The sequence below is a fragment of the Pomacea canaliculata genome, linkage group LG6, assembly GCF_003073045.1.
Source record: "Pomacea canaliculata isolate SZHN2017 linkage group LG6, ASM307304v1, whole genome shotgun sequence".
NCBI lineage: Eukaryota > Metazoa > Mollusca > Gastropoda > Architaenioglossa > Ampullariidae > Pomacea > Pomacea canaliculata.
In genome coordinates, this window is record NC_037595.1 from 30208812 (window position 1) to 30227791 (window position 18980).

At 44.7% G+C, this 18980-nt stretch overlaps 1 protein-coding gene across 1 annotated transcript in view; it reads right to left on the reverse strand.

The window, feature by feature from the left end:
- LOC112565723 (synaptotagmin-7-like) overlaps positions 1–18980 on the reverse strand; it is an 86757-nt gene that overhangs the window by 47460 nt on the left and 20317 nt on the right.

Below are 18980 nucleotides of genomic sequence, written 5' to 3' on the forward strand. Positions count from 1 at the left end.
CACACGCCTACTCGTACACGCACATGCACTCTCACACTCACACATAAAATGTTCGCAAAAACCTGTTTTCCATTTCAAATGTGTCAAATCATTGGAATAAGCAAAAGCCCATGCTCGTGCCAATGCTTGCTTATAGTATTCCAATAGTTTGTTTTTGAGGTTGATTATCACGAGCCTCTCAATCCTGCTAATTACTTTTAGAGATAATGTCAGGCCGCGGTGGCGCAGAGGTACACCACCTTTTAACATGACGGATGGGGAGGAGGGCGTGGGTAGCATCTCAACATTCACCCAACACGCGATTTCTCACTTTATGCGACACCTGTTTACAGGGCTAGACAACATGGTCTGAGGCTAACTCACCAGCAAAAACATCAGCCGCCAACAATTTGTCTTAAAAAAAAAAACAAACAAACATAAAATCCAAGATAGTTCTGTAACCTTTATCAATATTGTTAATAATAATAATAATAATAATAATAATAATAATAATAATAATAATAATAAGCGTAATCTGTTTGATTTCTCAAGTAATTCTTGTTTGTCAAGTAATTGTAAAAAAAGAAATGTAAGAAGCGGCCCTCGGTATCATGCTCGAGGAGACAAAATCAGAAGAAAGGACAAAAAGTACAAAAGGACTTGAGGGAAATGAATTATTGATAAGGTGTCCATCTCTGGCGGCAGCGACAGCAGCAGACGGCGAGGCAGTGATTGCAGCAGCCGCAGACATTTCCTGAGCGCCAGGGAGGACCTGAAGCCCGGCCAGAAGTCCGGCCAGTGGATGTCAGCAAGCCCGGGTCTGTGTAATGCTGCTTCAGCTTCCTTTGAGTTACTGCCATTTTATTTAGTGACCGTCTTCCTGAAAACCCTGTCGGAACCGTCTGCCGATAATAGTCTGAATCAAAGAGCCTGCCCATGCTCCAGGGAGGAAGTTAGCCTCGCTGGTTCAAGATGGCGGCACCCGACAGACCCATTAGACAACAACAGGTTCGACCCGGTGCCAGACTCCCCCCGACACTCCACACCCTCCCACCATCCCTGCGGGACCGTGCAGATGACCACATCCAGCAACGGTCGGCCGCGGGCATGCCATCTGACCTCTCTTGCCTTGCCGAGATCTGCTAACCCCTCCTGCCCGGGGTCATGCGCGCCACAAAGGTCAAAGGTCAAAGCCCAGAAAGCCACAGTTTACAGTCCCCACGCAGTCGGGAAGAGAGAGATGGGACATTATGATGTGGCGAGGACTTAAACAGACGGTTTGAATGCAGACGGAGGAGAGAGGTTTAACAGATGGAAACATTTGTAAGGGAGGAAAACACGAATGTAAAACATATCAGTTCCCACAAGTCAGTCGGGATCTCAGCATCTCTCGCAATAAAATCGCTTTTATACCCCAACACCGCAGGTCTATATCATTTGGTTTAGTCTCGGTATCTCCATTTTATATGGTAGTAAATAATTAGAATGTAAATGATTAGTCTTACACATGATGTATGACTTTTATTTATATACATACACACGCGCGCGCACGCGCTACACCAGCTTGTGTTGACAGTTTTTCTGATGAAATACAGGGGCTCAGTGGAACTACTTTACTCGGCAGGAGAATGTCCGTGAGCTGTGATGGCAGAACATACGGAGGCTATGCGAGCTGGTGATTGCAGTTTTACGATGAGATAGGGAGGGATCAGACCCGGAATCTCAGTCAGCGGCACAACCTCATCGAGCTCTGATCGAACCTTTAGTGCCCCTCCCTACATCGTCCCTCCCTGCTTTGTGCTGCAGACGGCGCGCCACGAGCTGCAGCTTCTGACAAGTTTACACGTGGTCTTTGAGGGAGGCGTGCTTCCTCCGGGTTCCTTTGAAGCCTGCCGCTTTTCTGTTGGGGTCTCCGCCTGTGGATGTTTCTGCCTTCTCCAATCGCATTTCCTGATACTTGTTTGTGTGCGTGCCGGCAGCTGCAGGGATCGTTTGGTCCGTTACTTAAGGGTGCAGGACGTTGTAATGCCGGGTGCTGAGACTGGAATTAGCACCCAGAGTCTGACGTCATTGACAACATCCGATGACGTGTTCTGCTGGTCAGCTGTACCCCCGCATTCGGCATTTGGTCACGTGATTGCAGGAAAACAAAGGGGTGAGGGAGTCTGCAGCTTGTTTTGTTATTTATCATGAAGTCCACTCCACAATATTTGTACACTGATGTCTAAGTTATCGCGTCTAGGGTAAAGGGTAAAGGTCAAGTGGTCTTTTAACCTTTTGGTATTAGGGAAGTGAGGTGTTAGAGACCACACTCATCTCGGAGCCAGCTTCGTGTGCTAGCGGTGTCCATCGCCTCTCTCGCTCTTGTTCCTTCTCGAATCCTCTGTGGGGGTCAGTGGGTGAAGTATACTGGACCACATACGGGTTTTGAACACATCAGTGTGTGCATCTATGGCTCGGGACTTTGGCGTTCTGACTCTTGGCTGGGGTATCGGTGGTCACTAGGGTGTAGCAGACACTAGTAATGCGCGTGCAGGCACACACATACACATGGCATAACGAGAATAAACCTTGTCGAGAGTACAGCGGCAAGATCAATGATAATCACTATACAGGTGGGCCCATGTCAGTGTCAAGTACCCCTCAGATGACAAGTCAGTCGGTGCAGGGGCGTGAGGCTCAAAGTCCATCGATATTCGTTGATCGAAACGCGGCGACATGGGAACGGGGGGACGAGGGCGACGTGGGGACGGGGGGACGAGGGCGACGAGCAGGTAGTGTGATGGGCGCCATTGGCGTGAAATAACAGGCCATCAGACACTCCACAGTAAAGAAATCACTCCACCTCCTGGAAAATGTAGTCTGCGCCAGGGACACAAAAATGTCGTTGTGAAGGAACCGATAGTTATTTTTATTATCGAAACCATCATCAAACGATGGAATTCCATGGAATCGCTTTAGCATTATATCCAGAGCTAACCGAAGGACGTGGAATGCGGGTGGGTTTAGTGTCAGTGATTCTGCCATACACTGGCCATACACTGGCCATACACTGGCCATTTAACACTTCCAGCATGGTGTCGCCTGCATGCAGCTGGTGAAATAAAACTCGAGACTTTTTTGTCCAAATGTTCCTTGTCTCCTAAGATCTGATTACAGAATGGACACATTACAGAAATGCAAATAGGAATGTGACGATTCGGAAATTAATAATAATAAAAAATAATAATAATAATAATAATAACGCTGCAATAAACTAGTGTGGTCTCTCTCTGGCAGCTAGGGAATGGTGCCTATACCAACAAATCCTGACAACACCCAGCTATTGACAGATGATCGACACCATCCTCTCACAGTCGGGAACAACACCTCCGCAGTTTGTTATAATGAAGTTGGACACATCTGAACAATGGCCATTGCTGGTATTTTCCCCTAACCCAGAAAGGTGGTAATTTGTTTCTGATTCCATCGCAAATAGTTCCTTGTACAGACCCAATCGTCGTGAAATGATACTCTTTATTCGTCACAATGTGTCTAGGGACGACAGCTGGACGGATATTCGGACACCTAGTGACAACCGAGGATGTGTTGGTCAATTTGATATATTATTAATTTTGTTTGATTGATTATAGGGAACTTTGACATTTGTGTTTTTAATGTTCCTGTCATTTGCACCTAAGAGAGTTCGTTGTGGGGCTGAGAGTCTGAACTGGTCTGTGGGCTTACCATTCTAAAAACTTTACTGACAAACGTAGAACAAGCTAGTGTTTTCAACTTCTGAGTGAAAAGTTCATCTCTGGTCTTGACACAGGTCTACACACATGTCCATGCACAGGGAGACATCCAATCATTGACACCAAGGGTAGACATGGTCACGTGTCAATGGTACACCCAATGAGAGAGCTGAGATTGTGCATGAATTATTTGTGCACAATCGTGACCATCAAACAAAGAATAGTTCAGCCTACAACAGCCGGCCGATTCTTCGTGTTTAAAACCATTATCTCCTCTTTTATGAGTCTCAAAAAATCAGAAATGTCCACCTCCCTGCTGTTTAATATCGAGGGGGTGGCTTTTGTTTCACACTGATGCACACTTTTGATTTCTCAACTGTAAATTTTATCGAATGTTGAAAACATAGTCATAAATTAAAAAGCAAACCCAACATGCTTGCAAAATGCACGGGAAATTTGTGGAACTGTGCACTAGAAAAGTTTTGTCTTGACACCATTGTTGATGGGCCTGTCCGCGCAGGAGGCGGAAGTGGAGAGTAGGAGGCAAGGAAGGCTGGCAAAGGGTCTCCTGTAAACGTTCCTGTTCCATAAATTAAAGATTAAACTAGGTAGGAAAAAATCCCTTGTACACAATGCTAGGATATTTTTAGTTCTAACACCTCCCCAAGCCTGCAACGATCGTGTGGAGTTTGCATGAATGGACTGAAGTGAGTCCGTCTGGACCTGACATCGTGTGATCAACGGCAGCTTGATTGACAAACATTTTCAACTGACTTTTCCATTACTGGGACAAAAGGACACTGAAAACGTTTCAGACAAGCAGTTGTTTCTGAATGGAACGTGACCCCAGTAGAAGGTCAGCGTATGCAAATGTAACCTTTAACCCAAGCTCGTCACACACATACAACCCGTGCAACATTCACAAGCGCTTGAAATATGAATATTGCAACCCGACCTGATTCTTATGATTTGGATGAACACGAATTATTTTTTTACACTTTATTTTATTTTATGTGTGTGTAACAAACAACAGACACTGTACGTTTGTGGCAGTCAAGTGAGCGGCTAAAAGGCGGGGCCATGTTCAAGATGGTGCAGTTCACCATAAATACAAACATTTAGCGACTGAGAATACAAGACGAGGACAATGGTGACGTGCAAGCCGAGGGCTCGGGTTACTAACGAGCACCGCCTCACGTCACACAAGGTCTCAGAGGAATTGCATGCCGGGAATCAAAAGGTGCATCGATTTTCCATTAGTTTGCTACGTACTGGGGATGTGCGCATCGCGCGGCCATTGGACACAATTAGTGGAAGGGGCCAGCTGATCCCCCGCCACCTTGCTGTGATCCCGGCGAGAATCAGGACAAACACACACACATTCACACACACATTCACACACATGCACACTTACAAACAGAGAGAGAGAGAACTTTGAGAGAAAGACACAGGGAAGACCATTCTAATGGCTGTACCTTCAATGCCAGCTTCAACTCTAAGACAGGAGTTGGGAATTTTTTTCTGCCAAAAGCAGTTTGTGTGGCTGTAACATTCGCAGATTTGATTATGAGACATCTGACTAATGGCATGGGGACATCCGACTGACTGATACTATGAAATATCTGACTGATGGTGTGGAGACATAATATAGATGATTGTCGACATGAACCGCTCGTATCTGGGTTTCTACGTTTTGCACCATTTCCATCCATAAAATATCAAATTTTTTTTTTCCTTCTCGCAATGTTGGATATAATTGTCGAAAACGCCATGTCTGTTTTTTATATTTAGGATGTATGAATATTTATTTCCTACGGGTGTCTTTTTATTTATGTAGTGTGAGCAGAGGACAGTAATAGACGGCAGGCCGCCATCAAATTTTGTGTTTGTTTCTTTTCAGCTAATATTAAAGATCTTACTTGGGCGGTGACCTTTTGGCCTGCACATCAACTTTGTATTTAAATGCTTTTTGTGACTAGGCAAGGGTCAGATGTCATGTGATTGACACAAACAACAGCGGACAGCTGAAGTTTATATTTATTCTTCTTTCCCCGGTCTCCGAGTGAGATGGGGTCGGGTGGTGGAAGCCACTCTTACCCCTTACATACTTGGCTTGGATCATCTGTTACCGTTCGTGCAGGACGCTAGTCTGATGGTCTTTACATTTCTGACACTGAGATTTTAACGAATTCTTTGGACACAAACTGATTTCAAATGATCAAGGTTTTCTTGAGTACAAGGAAATCTCAGATCTCAAACTGAAAAATTTCTTAAGGCCTTATCTTTTTTTTTTTTTCCCTATGACAAGCTGTTTCAGACCGTTTCCATGAAAACCGGAGAAGATGGGTCTTTTAAAACTATCAGCTTCTGGGAGGAGGGAAAAGATGGGATAACGGAATGTCAAGTTCCGGTTTCCACCAGACGGCGTTAGTCGTCCGTGAAATCAGGGGGGATGTTGGGGACAAAAGGTGAGAGAGAGCTCTAGAAACATTAACCCCTGGCCTGCCAGCTTCGTGCTACATGTTCAGCACATAACTAAGGCTACACTTTGTTTAAAGTTTTGACATTATACACAATGAAGACCTACGTTTGGTTGTCATGCTTTGTAAAAGTAGAAAAAGGTTAAAAACAAAACCCATCTGGACTATAGGTTTGTTTACAAGTTGCAGTGGAAAAGACAACAGCTGTCTCTAGAATGTTGTAGAAAGCTGGGTCCGACTGCAGCGCCATGGTATTCACTAGAAGGATTCTAATGCAGATTGCTGAGCGCCTCCCTGGGAACGAGTGTTTAGAGTTTGTTTACTACATGCAGCTTCACAAACAACTCCATGGAACATTTTACTGCCTGCAAGAACAGGAGCTGGCCTCATTAATTACCAGGCTGATTAGGGACAATGGTAGGAGATAATGTCAAATGCTGTTCAACCTGAAAGTGTTTGCCGTCGCCTGGTGAGCAGGGTCGTTGGCTTCGCGCTCAGCATGCCAATGGTAAAAAGGTTAATTTAATCACACTGAGATGATCACAGTACCGCGGCATTACCGACAAAAAGCAAACTGTTAAAATATGAGCAGATTAATCCATGATTGTACACGGAAAAAAGAGAATGGCTGTTTCTTTCTGTCTTCCACGCACTCTTACGAAGAAAACTTTGACCCAATCAACAAGATGGCGAACATAATGATGATGGTGACGACGAGCAGATCATACGTTGTACTTTGCCTTCGTTGCCAAACGTCTTCATGCAGTTAGTGTCAGGACACACTGGATCCTGAGGACTTGTAGAGAAGGGTGGCAGGGATGAGCAGGTGAATGCGCTGAACAAACAATAACACAACATCACAACCTCATTACTGACAGAACACGACAAACTGAAACATCCACAGAGAGACTAGGCAGGGTAAGAGAGACGGGTGGGAGAAAGAGACTGGGAGAGAGAGAGAGGGGAGGAGAGAGAGACGGGAGGAAAGAGAGACGGGTGGGACAGAGAGAGGCATGGAGAAAGAGAGGGAGAGAAAGACGGGAGAGAGAGTGAGGCAGGGAGAAAGAGAGACGGAGAGACAGAGACGGGGGAGAAAGAGAGACAGGGAGAGAGAGAGAGACGAGGGGAGGACTCCAGGCTCTGAGAGCTGTGGGTCGTCTCTCCGGTTTACAAAGGCAATGGCGGCGTTTTGGGAGGGGCAGCGACAGGCGAGCAGTGGAGAGCGATCAATAAGGGACGTTACTCTCGGTGCGTGCGGCTCGTAGTGGTTTTTATATTGGCGCTCTCCGCGCCCGCTTGGCTAAGGAACTGATCCATCTACGTTGACACCATTTCTTTTTTGGACGGAGCTGGGGCACGGAGAGAGGAGGGGAGGAAAGATAGGGTCCCTTGGGGAGTACTGAGGGCAAGAGATGGGAACGGAGCTACAACACGAAGTCACGTGACTGCGGGTAAGAGAAAATCGTGCGTCAAGAGGAAGCACTGGTGTTAGCATCGACACTGTCACCTTGCAGAGACACAACTTCTGAAATGAAATGCGCCGAAATTGCATATCAGTGCAGAATATAGGGGGGCACGGAACAACTAGGTTAGGACACACCCCTAAACACACAAACATACTCACAGAGGGAAATTAAGCTACAATAACATAATAGGAAAATCTGAAACATATCAGAGACTGTGCCTCTCCTTATAAACATCCAGTCACCGGTAACAGAATAGAGAAAATAAACGTGGTCCGGGGCAGCCAACCTCCAGCCAAATGTCATCCGTGACTGAGCTGCGAACCACAGAATCTCTTTGCAAGATGAGAGTAGGAATCAGTCGTGTGGAGGTGCAGGCGCGGACCTGTTGCACGCATCGCGGTGAACGACACTCACGCTCTCGCTCGTCACGTGGTGCAGACAGCGCGAGGTGTCAGCCGCAGCTGCTCCTCCACAACTGTGTCGCTGAAAAGACCTTTTGGCGAGACTGATCACTGGCCTGGCCACCTCCTCCCTCAGGACCATCTCTCATTCTCACGCCAGTTCTCTCTGGGACACCTACTTCAAGGCCGCATCCTGCGTTCCAGAGTGAAGCCATGTTTTAAAAGAGACTTCCACCATTTTTTTTTCTGCTGACCTTTTCTCCACAGCTGTGGAGCTTTTACTCAGCGCTGTTCAATTTCCCTCTTTTTGTTCAACCATTTACTTAAGTCACCTGCTTAGTTTGCTGTGCTCCTGAATCTGGTATACCTCTATTTTCATCTTCTGTTTTCGGTGGTCCTATTGTATGTATTGTTCACAGGTGTACAGACGAGCTTTCACGCGAGGCAACAGACTGCAAACTTGCGATCTAAAAATAGGACAGGAACTCTAGGGTGTTTTCTCTGTCTGCGGTGATGACAACCACAGGCTGGCAGTCTCATACTCACAAAAATCCTTGCCAGCCAAGGGTTAACCATTTAATGACAGCCCAAGGATAACACTAAACTCTAGCAAAAATATCATCGCCACTCCATCTGTCTCGACGAAGAAGAAAGGATAAACATTGATGACCTAGGCACACAGTTCGTCTCAAGCAGCCCGCGTGGGAATTCATTCCTCATTGCCGATCACATGAGAAGGAAGGAGACATTGTGGCCCGCTGGTCCACGGTGTGACCCGTGTCAAGCCAGTCTTCCAGGACCGGGCCGGTTCGGAAGCATAAATCAGACCAAATGGCAATCCCGATTGCAAACACCCCTGATCACACGGCACCGACAGGGACAAGTCACTCAGGCAACATCGTTTGTCGCTCATGGGAACCGCTGATACAATTCGCTTCGCCCCCTGAGTGCAACATTTCACATTCCCAGGTGAACTGTAATCGACTTCGATTCATCGTGGCATTGTTGCCTAAGCAGAGTTTTGTTGGGAACATCGGAGATTTTTTCCCTCTCGTATGAGATTAGCAGCAATCTTAGGAAGGAGCCTGGGCAATGGACGAGGGATTTGATGTGACAAAATGATACTTGCAGCTTCCATGCCATCCATTGACACACACGGCCGCACGTGCGCTCACACACACACACATTCATTCTGTGTCTGGCCGACAAGACGAGACGTCTTCAAACCACTCTTCAGACCGATGTATGAAAGAAAGCGACTCTTACTCCCCAGACACAATGACGAGGACCTCTCAGCACTTGTCCAGTAGAGTGGCTGATGGTGGCTGATAGAATGCGGCTGTACGACAGGACGCAAGGAGAGGATGTGGTGGTACCATGGCCAGGACCTGACCTTAGTTGGCATCAAAAACTATCTGGAAGAGCAAGCAGTGCCGCGGTGGTGCTATGTCCCGCCACTCCGGCCCTCATCAGCAGCCGCCCGCCATTGATTTTCTTGCACTCAGACCCTGTGACGGGCTCAGGGGTCTGAGGAAAGGGAGATGTACGACCAATGTCGATACCTAGCGTCGATGTGTGATGCAGAGCTTGGTCTTGATGTATCGGGTGGGGCCTGCTTGACACATAATGCAAAGACATCATAACCTTTTCAGCTTCCAAAACGGGAGAGTGAGACAGAGAGCGGGAGAGAGTGAGACAGCGAGGGAGGGACGGAGAGTGGGTAGGGTGCCTCGTAAAGTTCACTGGGCCTCTCTAAATTGCTGGCAGTATTTATTCCTACTCCGGCACGAACTGGGGACAAAAGAGCAAGCGTGGAGATGATTTATGTTCTCTCACTAAGCCGAACGAGAGACAGCCATGCGTTGTATATTGCAGCATAAATTTCATGACTGTAGAAAGCACAGGTTGAGCCACTTCAGAATCCCCTAATGAACAATAACTCTCCATTCCCTGTAGTCTACCAGCTCAGCTGCGAAGGAAAACAATGATATCGACCTTCGACCAGACCTTTCCATCATCTCAGCTCTCCTGCTTTGCTCCGTTTGTTCTAAGAGCTCAGCCCTCCTTCATATTACTGTTATTATTTTTCCACGTCTTCACTTCCTTTTTTCTTTTTTTAATTTTCCTATAAAATGATGTTTACTGCCCCATACACAATAAACCACTCTATAAACTTTGGATTTGCAAAAAATAGATAAACACTTTTAATTCTATACCCAGTAACTTCCTGTTACTGTTATTATTAAATCCAAGGAATTAATGAAAATCAATGATTAAATAACCAGACTGATGGAATACTTTAATAAAAGTTCATGCTGGGTTTGTCGGCAAGTCTTTGCACATATAAAAATAGCCACATAGTATAAATGCATAGTCTATAATCATCAGGAGTATTAACTGTTAGAATGTTTCTACTTTACGAACAAGTTTACAGGTCTTGAATATATAGGCGATTTAATAAATCAGCCATCGCATCAGGAACCAGAAGACAAAGCAGTTCCGTATATCTCAACTTGCTAACACCACTCCATCAACCGAGTTTTTGTGCACTTGCCAAGGGAAACAAATCCTGGTTATGAAATGTTCTGTCGAGAAGAAGTTTCTTCCCTTTGTAAGCACGCGTTAGATACATTGCATGCCTACCATGCATTTAGACTGATATATTCGTGTATAAGTTAGATAAAATAATTAAATATGAGCACTGGGCACCAACACTAGCATTCAAACTTACGGGTGCCATTCTTACCAATTGCTGTCTGGATTTGTGTATGCAGTGATTTATTTTAAATATACCGATGCTGACATTTTGTACTCTGTCAAAACATCTTATTGTGACAAAAGTATTTTGAGAAGTTATTATCGATTACAACATTGTCACCAAAGGTAAGCATTAGGCAGGAGAGAAAGTTCTACAACATGTATTAAAAACATTCTATTAGTTTGACCTTCTAACACAGACGCCTCAGTGACACCGAATTTTCCACTTTCATGATAATGTCATGTGACTATGCTGGCGTTAAGGTCATACTGACATGATTAAAAGAAACAAAGTTGGCCATGACATTTCTGTGATTGAAAGAGAGAGAGAGGGGAGGGAGAAAATGAAAAGCAGAAGAAGTAGCAAGATACAAGAAGAAGAAAAAATAGCAGGCAATGAAAACTCACCCAGCGTGAACGGAAGAAAGGAGAAGCCAAGCACGAACAGAACAGGAAGAGTGAGGAAAGGAAATAAGAAAAAAATTTTTTTTTTGTGTAAGAGGGCGACACCGGGTTTCAAACCTTGCGGGGAGCCTTCTCCCTCTTCAAGTCAGAATCGATGAGGTCTGGTGCCACAAATCAGACCGTAAGCTTGACGACATAACAGTTCGTATCCCGGCAGGATCCTGGCGACTGACATGCACGGAGGGCTCTTAACATCTAGTGAAATATGTTTTGCCTTCTCCCACTCACATCACACGTTTCATCTACAACAGACAGGAAACAGACAGCAGTATAAGCCGACTTACCCGGGGCTGTTACAGGAAGATAAACTCGGTAATCACTTCTCTCTTGGTACTGTCACAGATTCTTGTCATCATCACAGCCGCATTCACAAATGAGTGTTTTGTCAGTCACTCTCTGGCTTCGATAAGTAAATGACTGGACTGGACTGGAGCCAATGCTGTGTCTGTGTGCTATGTGGTCATCCACTGGACGTGTTTATTGTTTGAGAGACCTTAGAATGACCTGCTTGTGGAGGTCATCCCGCTGTCAACATCCGGCACAATTCATACATCACTAGAAGTGTGTCGTTAAATGGATCTTTACGGCCATGGATCACAAACCTGTTTTTAAACACGATAAATACATCAAGGTTTAATGCCATAATTTTGTTCTGATGTGCCTCTCTATAACGCGTGCAAAGCAATAAGTCTGTCCGACTGGAGTGAGATATTGGTATATTATGGACTTATATACCCTGACAGAGTATGATAAATCTCTATCAACCTACACAGGCTTCACCTAAAATCTCGTAATTTGAAGAAAATGTCGATGATTTCGATGAATGTACGCAAAATGTATGTGTCTGCATCTAATATACAACAGGTATTTTTTATTTGTCTTTAGGAAGTGATTTTTATGTCTGGATGTTGTCATGGCGATTGTTAGATGATAAGTCCACATTAAATAAACAGAAGAAGTCCAGTAAGGTGCAAGGGACAACACACTATGTGGTAATTTCGTGCTGGTGTCTGTTAAATGTTTTTTTCTGCCTTGAGGGCGACAACAAAAAATGGTGGCTGCATTAGTCTGAGACATGGATGGACAGATTTCCAGGCATGGCTAGCATCCTGGCAGTGTCTTGGCGACTGAGGCATCAATCGTTCTTAATGCTGAAGAATGTTTTTCCTTGAGCCCTTCTGATCCTGTGTGGTTTATACATGAGCTGATGAGGTGGGGGGAAGGACACCCCTACCTGGAGTGAGATATCGAACAGCCGCTGAAGGCTGTTGACACGTGGAGGATGATAGACTCTAGTTCATCCAGCAACATAAACGGTCGTGGACTTCTGATAAGGGGAGGGTCTATTCAGTCTTTTTTATTTATGACCAGTCTCGTTAAACGAAACTCATAAAAAAGTTGTTACACGCTGCGGTCTCCTTAGGAGCCCAAACCTTTTGATGTGATGTTTTTATTTCTAGTCAAAAGCAAAGAGAGAGTGACAAGGACCCTCCCTTCATTGATTAGTTGATTAGAACTTGTCTTTGGTCATAAATATGACAGTTTCGACAAGCCTTACTCCTACTAGCAATAAAGAAAAACACTTTTGCATTAATCATCCTTGTGACTTGTCAAAAATAGAACTACATCATCATACTTGTTTATGTCAACAACAGACTAGTGTACAGCAGTTGGCTAATGTATAGATAGCTCAACAGTTGACTAATGTATAGCTAGCTACAATGTTTAGCCATTTCAAAGAGGAAATTAGATGATAATAGGACAGAAAATCTGGTGCAGAGACGCCCGTCTGTCTGAGAAAGGCGAAATGCAAATATGACCAGAGCCAGACGAGCGACAAGGAGATACTTTCCATACAAATAATACAAAAATCTTGATACAACATCAACAATTCTATATCACAAACAACAACTGTGATGCGATGTTAGTTATAAGCTGTAGGACCAATCATGAATACATGCTGAGGCCCATAGAATTTCGAGTGGTCGTGTGAACTCCGAGCTGTCACTGACCTCGCCCTTCTCTCACGTGTTGTTTACAATATTTTGTTTGTTGGCTTTTGAAGTCCACAGCTGTCGCCCACATCACAGGGCGCAGACGGCCGAGAAAAGGCGTTGATGAAGGGTCGTAAATCTAATGTCGTGAACAGTTTTCCATATCAATCTTATGTTACCAGTCAGTATTGCATGGACATGCTCCAGTAGTTTGATAGGAGATGATAGATAATTGTTATACCTGTGATGGCGGTAAACAGAAATGTAACAATTCTGCAGCAAGCAGGAAGAGCGCCGTGCAAAAAATATATAATTTATCAAGCAAGGATTTATTACCCATTATACTGCCATTATTTCCAAATAAAACTTATCTAATTTATCTAATTACCGATATGTTGCTGTTTCAACACAGACTACATTAAGATGGAATCGGCCATATACCCATTAGAATGGTTCAATTTTCCTTTTTTTTGTAGGATAAAGTTGAACACATTAACAAGATCACCAAGCACATTGAAAACATTAATATGTAGCAAATAGATTAATCGCATGCAGTTATTTTTAATGTCTGGACACAGGAACATGCACAGTAATGTGCTTTGTGAAATATCCAGTCATTTGATAGAAAACAAACCATGCTCAATATTATGACAATGACAATCAGTTCTATTTGTGTTGTCACTTAGAAAAGGTCAGTTTTAGAGTGCAGGTCAACATCTAACAACTGCTCTTTTTCTGTCTGTGTCTGTGTGTTCTGTGTGAGAGAGAGAGAAATAGTACTTTGTGAAAGTTCTACAAGGTTCCAGAAAAAAACGGGGAAAAAAAACCAAACAGTTAAACTCTTCATTTATTAAGAAGTTTGTTTGTCTGGGCGTGAAGTGGCTTGGACAGAAGTACACTTTCCCACAAAACAAAATTTCATTTAAAAACTCACCTGCTGCTGCAATAACTAAAGGTCCTCTAGCTGGTGACGGAAAATAATCAAAATAAAATCTCCTCACGAAACAGCGAAAAAGACTATGAGCACCACTGACATCATTTACAGACCATTCCAGTGATGACCCACAGTTCACTGAACAGGCTAAATCTTCCTGAAACTGTCAGAAATACAAAACATTGTGGGTGGCGGTGTGAGCCACAGACACTGTGGTCGTGTTCTGAGATACAAAGCCCTCTGTTGATGGTTCCAAACAAAACTCGCAACAAAGACATGCAGGTCGAGTGTGTTCATCACAACTGTAACTTTTGTATTGTTGAGATTACAAAAGGATTAATGATAATAACACTGTCTCTCCCCTGTCGTGTTTGCCGGATACGAGTTGGGCAAGAAAGCCAGATATCTGCTCACAAACGACTTCCGCTCGAAAACTACAGGAATTATGGATCTTTTTTGTAATACCTTCCTCTACATCGCTCTTATTTGACCAACCCACGTCTAGTTGAAGAAATGAAAGCATGTTTTTGCGCTGATAAATACTGTGACCGATAGATACTGATAGTAACAGTACTGACACTGATAGATACTGAGGATGGTAGATAGTTGACTGACGACACCGACTGAAAAGCTTTCGTGGGCTTGCATGCTCTTAAATGTGAACATTGACACCTTGTCTTATTGTGTCACTCGCCCTTTGAATTGGAAACAATGAAATGTGTTCCTGGGAGAGGTTAAACAAACTATAATAGTCTCAAAATGTCAAGGACATGGCATGGGCTCTCGTAACAACAATGAAGTCCAGCATGAAGGGCTGTGCTATATACCGTGCGGCACTTCATCTGCACTTTTTATTAAATACCTTCTACATCACCTGATACATCACGTATCACATCACCTGCTACTCTAGCTCGTCTTCGCCCGACAAACAACAGGAAACCTTGCCAGCCTTCTATGCAATAACGGAATGTCAGACCAATAAAAACATGTGGAGAGTTCATTGCTGTGTTGCAAGCTAAATGACCTTTTCCTGAAGTTTTATTTGTGATGAAAAATAGTTTTTGCACGATAACAAAAAATGTCGACTCAGTGGCGGACAGAGATAAATCTCGTGAATTCTCACCAAAATGTGAACCCCGGTAAGGGTCTTGTCTCTCCGATGGTGTCCTTACATCTTCTTAAGTCTCTGTGTTTGTTTTACCCACATCCTGTCAATACACTGGAATACGATTAATGCCAATGTCAGTGACATTACTGAATTCACTTTAAGACATTCAGTTAATGGGCTTCTTGTTATCATCTATCCTCTACAGCAGGCACAGGACGACTGTCAGACTACAAACATCGCAGCCATGGTAATAACATCTCAACCTCCATCACAGCTGGCGATGTCGAGTAGAATAATTCCACCACGTGACCTGGTTGCGGACATGAAGTTGGCTGCTGGCATGTGCCCAACCGGGCTGATGCGGTTGTCGGGAGGGAGGAGGGGAATGTCGGGATTACACTTGTGGCCGCCATGTCACCTCCCAGGGTACCGGCACCAGTCCTACACTTCTTACCAGCCCAGCATCCTATCACGGGGTGGCCGTGATGTGGGCCTCAGCCAGGACAGGACTTCTGTGCAGTCGGTCGATGACCGCATCCAGCGCCTGTCCTGAGTGTTCACGGCAACCAGGAGGATCCGTGTGATTGTTCGTCCAGTGTTTGCGGTCCATTGCCGGCGCCCTGACAGCTCAGTCCCTTTGTGGGCGAGAAGAAGGCCGTGGTAAGACCGTCCACCCGATGTTTGTCTACCGCCTTAGGCTGTACAGAGGACGCCATCTACCGGTGTCGATAATGCAAGCACTACTAGTGATTTAGTTTAAAATGGGCTTCTTTGCAGGTGAAAATGGAGATAATTTACGTGGTACTGAAAGAAATGACAACTGCTACACTAACCCTTTACTGATTCAGACAAAAAGGATGACAAGTACAAAGCTTTGAGCAAACAGGACTGAAAAAACGAGCAATAATTAACCCTGACACTTATTGTGTACATAGTTCACAATACCTGACAACATGTGCACTTCAGGGTGAATATGAGTTTGCTAGGCAATTTTTTTGAAAATAACCTGCTTTCCACACAAAAAATAGGAAAAACAAAACAGCGTTGTTGTAGGGAGGGTGGGAGTGAAAGAATAAAAGCGGATATTTGCCTGAGACTTGTATTAGTTGTAACACGATAAAAGTTCAAGCTAGTCTTTCTCTGTGACTCATTCTTCAATCAAAAGGCCTTTAAAGGCATTTATAAGCCTACCTTCTGGAGGATAGAATGGCTAAAAATTTCAGCTGAACCCTGGATCCGCCAGCAAGCAATAGAAACACGAGATGGCTTTTTAGTTGGTATAATAATGCAGCACACACAGCACAGGCAAAACAAAGCCCGGAGAATGGAGGACATCCCCAATGAACTGACGGTTCACGAAAACAACATCAAGAGAAGAAAGAGGAAGAGAGGGCGCTGGTGCCGACGAGTGACCAGCAGGCTTTGTATGATGGATAAGCCGTGTCGAGAGCCCCCCTACCTTCCTGGAGGTGACAAGTCCATTAACAAGGGATTACGATGCTGCCTAGAACACACCTGCATCCCCACCAACGCCGCCCCCACCGCTCGCGCCGAGTGAGGGTTGATCGTTAAAGCCAGTGAAGCCGGCGATGTTGACGTTTGCCTCGGTCAAAGCAATTTGCTGACTATCTGTGCTCCTTGTTTTCCTTGCCATTCTGCCAGAGTGCAGTTCCATTTGAGGTGGTCTGCCTGCCAGGCTGATGACAACAGCCTCGTGACTCGCCGTCATTAAGTGGCGCGCACTTGGCGGTGTGAGCCGGCCAGCAGGCCGGACAGCTTCTTTCATCATCGCTCCGCTGTCGTTTCTAGGAACTCGTTCAAAACATGCCACTCTTCCCCTTGAACAGGTTTTCCTGACTGTTTGCTCACTAGCAAGGTGGTGTCCATAAGGTCACATCACAAGTTGTCTGCCCGGGACTTATTTCGCTCACCAACTCTCAGATTAATATTATCTTTGGAGCTGCCACTCCAGTATAGTTTAGTTTATTAAATAATAACAAACGGGTATACCTGGTATTAGCGTATAACAAAATACTAGTTTCGGGTGTGTGACGCCCTAGACCTGCTCCTTGTTCAAGTTCTGTCTCTTAACCCCTCAGTCTATCGTGTAGAAGGTATGAACCCTATCAACACACTTCCATGGGAGATGTAAATAATGACTTCCAAAGTTAGTGATGTCAAACTCTTCGATAAAATTCTCTCAGCTTTGTTCATTTGGAGCCACCGATAACATAATATTACGGTAATACGAAAATTAATTAAAAAGTACAGAAACCAAACATGAGCTTCCCCGACACTTCCTTTTTGCCCAAAGGAGCAATCTTACAAAATTTTGTTATGTTCGGGTGCCTAACACTCAAAGTCCCTCTCCCCTCAATACAGGCATCACAACATTCTGTGTGTGTGTGTGAGAGAGAGAAAGAGCGTGTATACCGTGAAAGTGGTTGAGAGAGATTGAGTAATAAACATCGCAGGATGACACGTAAATATTATTTAAAGTACTCTTTTTTTCTTATTCCCATCGTAGGGGAAACGCAATGGCCAGTCAGACAAGGTCCCCAAGGGGACAGTTAGTCCCCTCCTTCACATTCGTCACCCAGCCTTTCTCCTGCTTGCCTTGGTGTCGACTGCCTTCAACGAATCCCCTGAGAACCTCTTCATGTATCATCCTCAGACAGGACCAAGCCTCACCAGCTTCTGTCGCTTGACGGTGGCGAGCGGAGGCTGCTGGGAACCCACCAAGCAGATGACTAGGATGTGGATGAAGTCATTCGTCGTCTGCGCACTGAAGCAGATCCAGAGAAGTCTCTTGAAGCATTTCCTTTAAACGCTGAGACCTGTCTCTTCCAAGTTCTGTAAGCAAGGTCCTCGACTTGCATCCCTACAGCATGGATGGCACAACAAGCCTTCATTTCATGTGTCAGCTGAAGGTTGTGCTGTTCCTAATGTTGTTGTATGGCGACCAGATGGACACCGCTCTCACCAACAGCTGGCCTCACAGACAAAATGTCGCCTCTAACCTTTCACGTGGGTTTGTGAAAACACAACCAGGACACTATCGGTAGTGGCACTTTACACCAACACATTTTCTACATTAACAAAAAATTAAACTGGGGTTGTGAGCAAAGCGCGAGCTTGACATTATCCGGCTGACATCTTAGCATTACATGTCTGGGTCATTAGCCACTGGCTCTGTCACGTGTTCTCTCAGTCACGTGCTCTCTCTCTCTTAGCACCACGTTCAGTGTTCGGTGACGTGGCACCATACCAAGCTGTGACATTTGAGCGATTCGCACACCATCATCAAATCAGGGTTTTTTTTTTCTCGACTATTGTTGTGGTTTATGCGGATTTGTAAAATGTTCCTCGTTTCTGTCGATATCACACAGCATCCGCTACCTTCCAACTGGCAACACTGTCACAACAACAATATATTTTAATAATGAAGATGGGGTCTTGTAGTCTAAGGGACTGTTTCTTAAAATATTCTAATTGTTTTCCTAAAGATACAGCTATGCAATGTACCTGGTAATAAAGAAATATTAGACAGAAAATATCTCTGATGCTTTCAGAAAAATTCTCATCTTTTCAGAACGCGGCCGAATTTAGCAGTTGTAGATTAGATGTTCTAGTCAATCACAAGCGAAGGTATGGCGATTTTG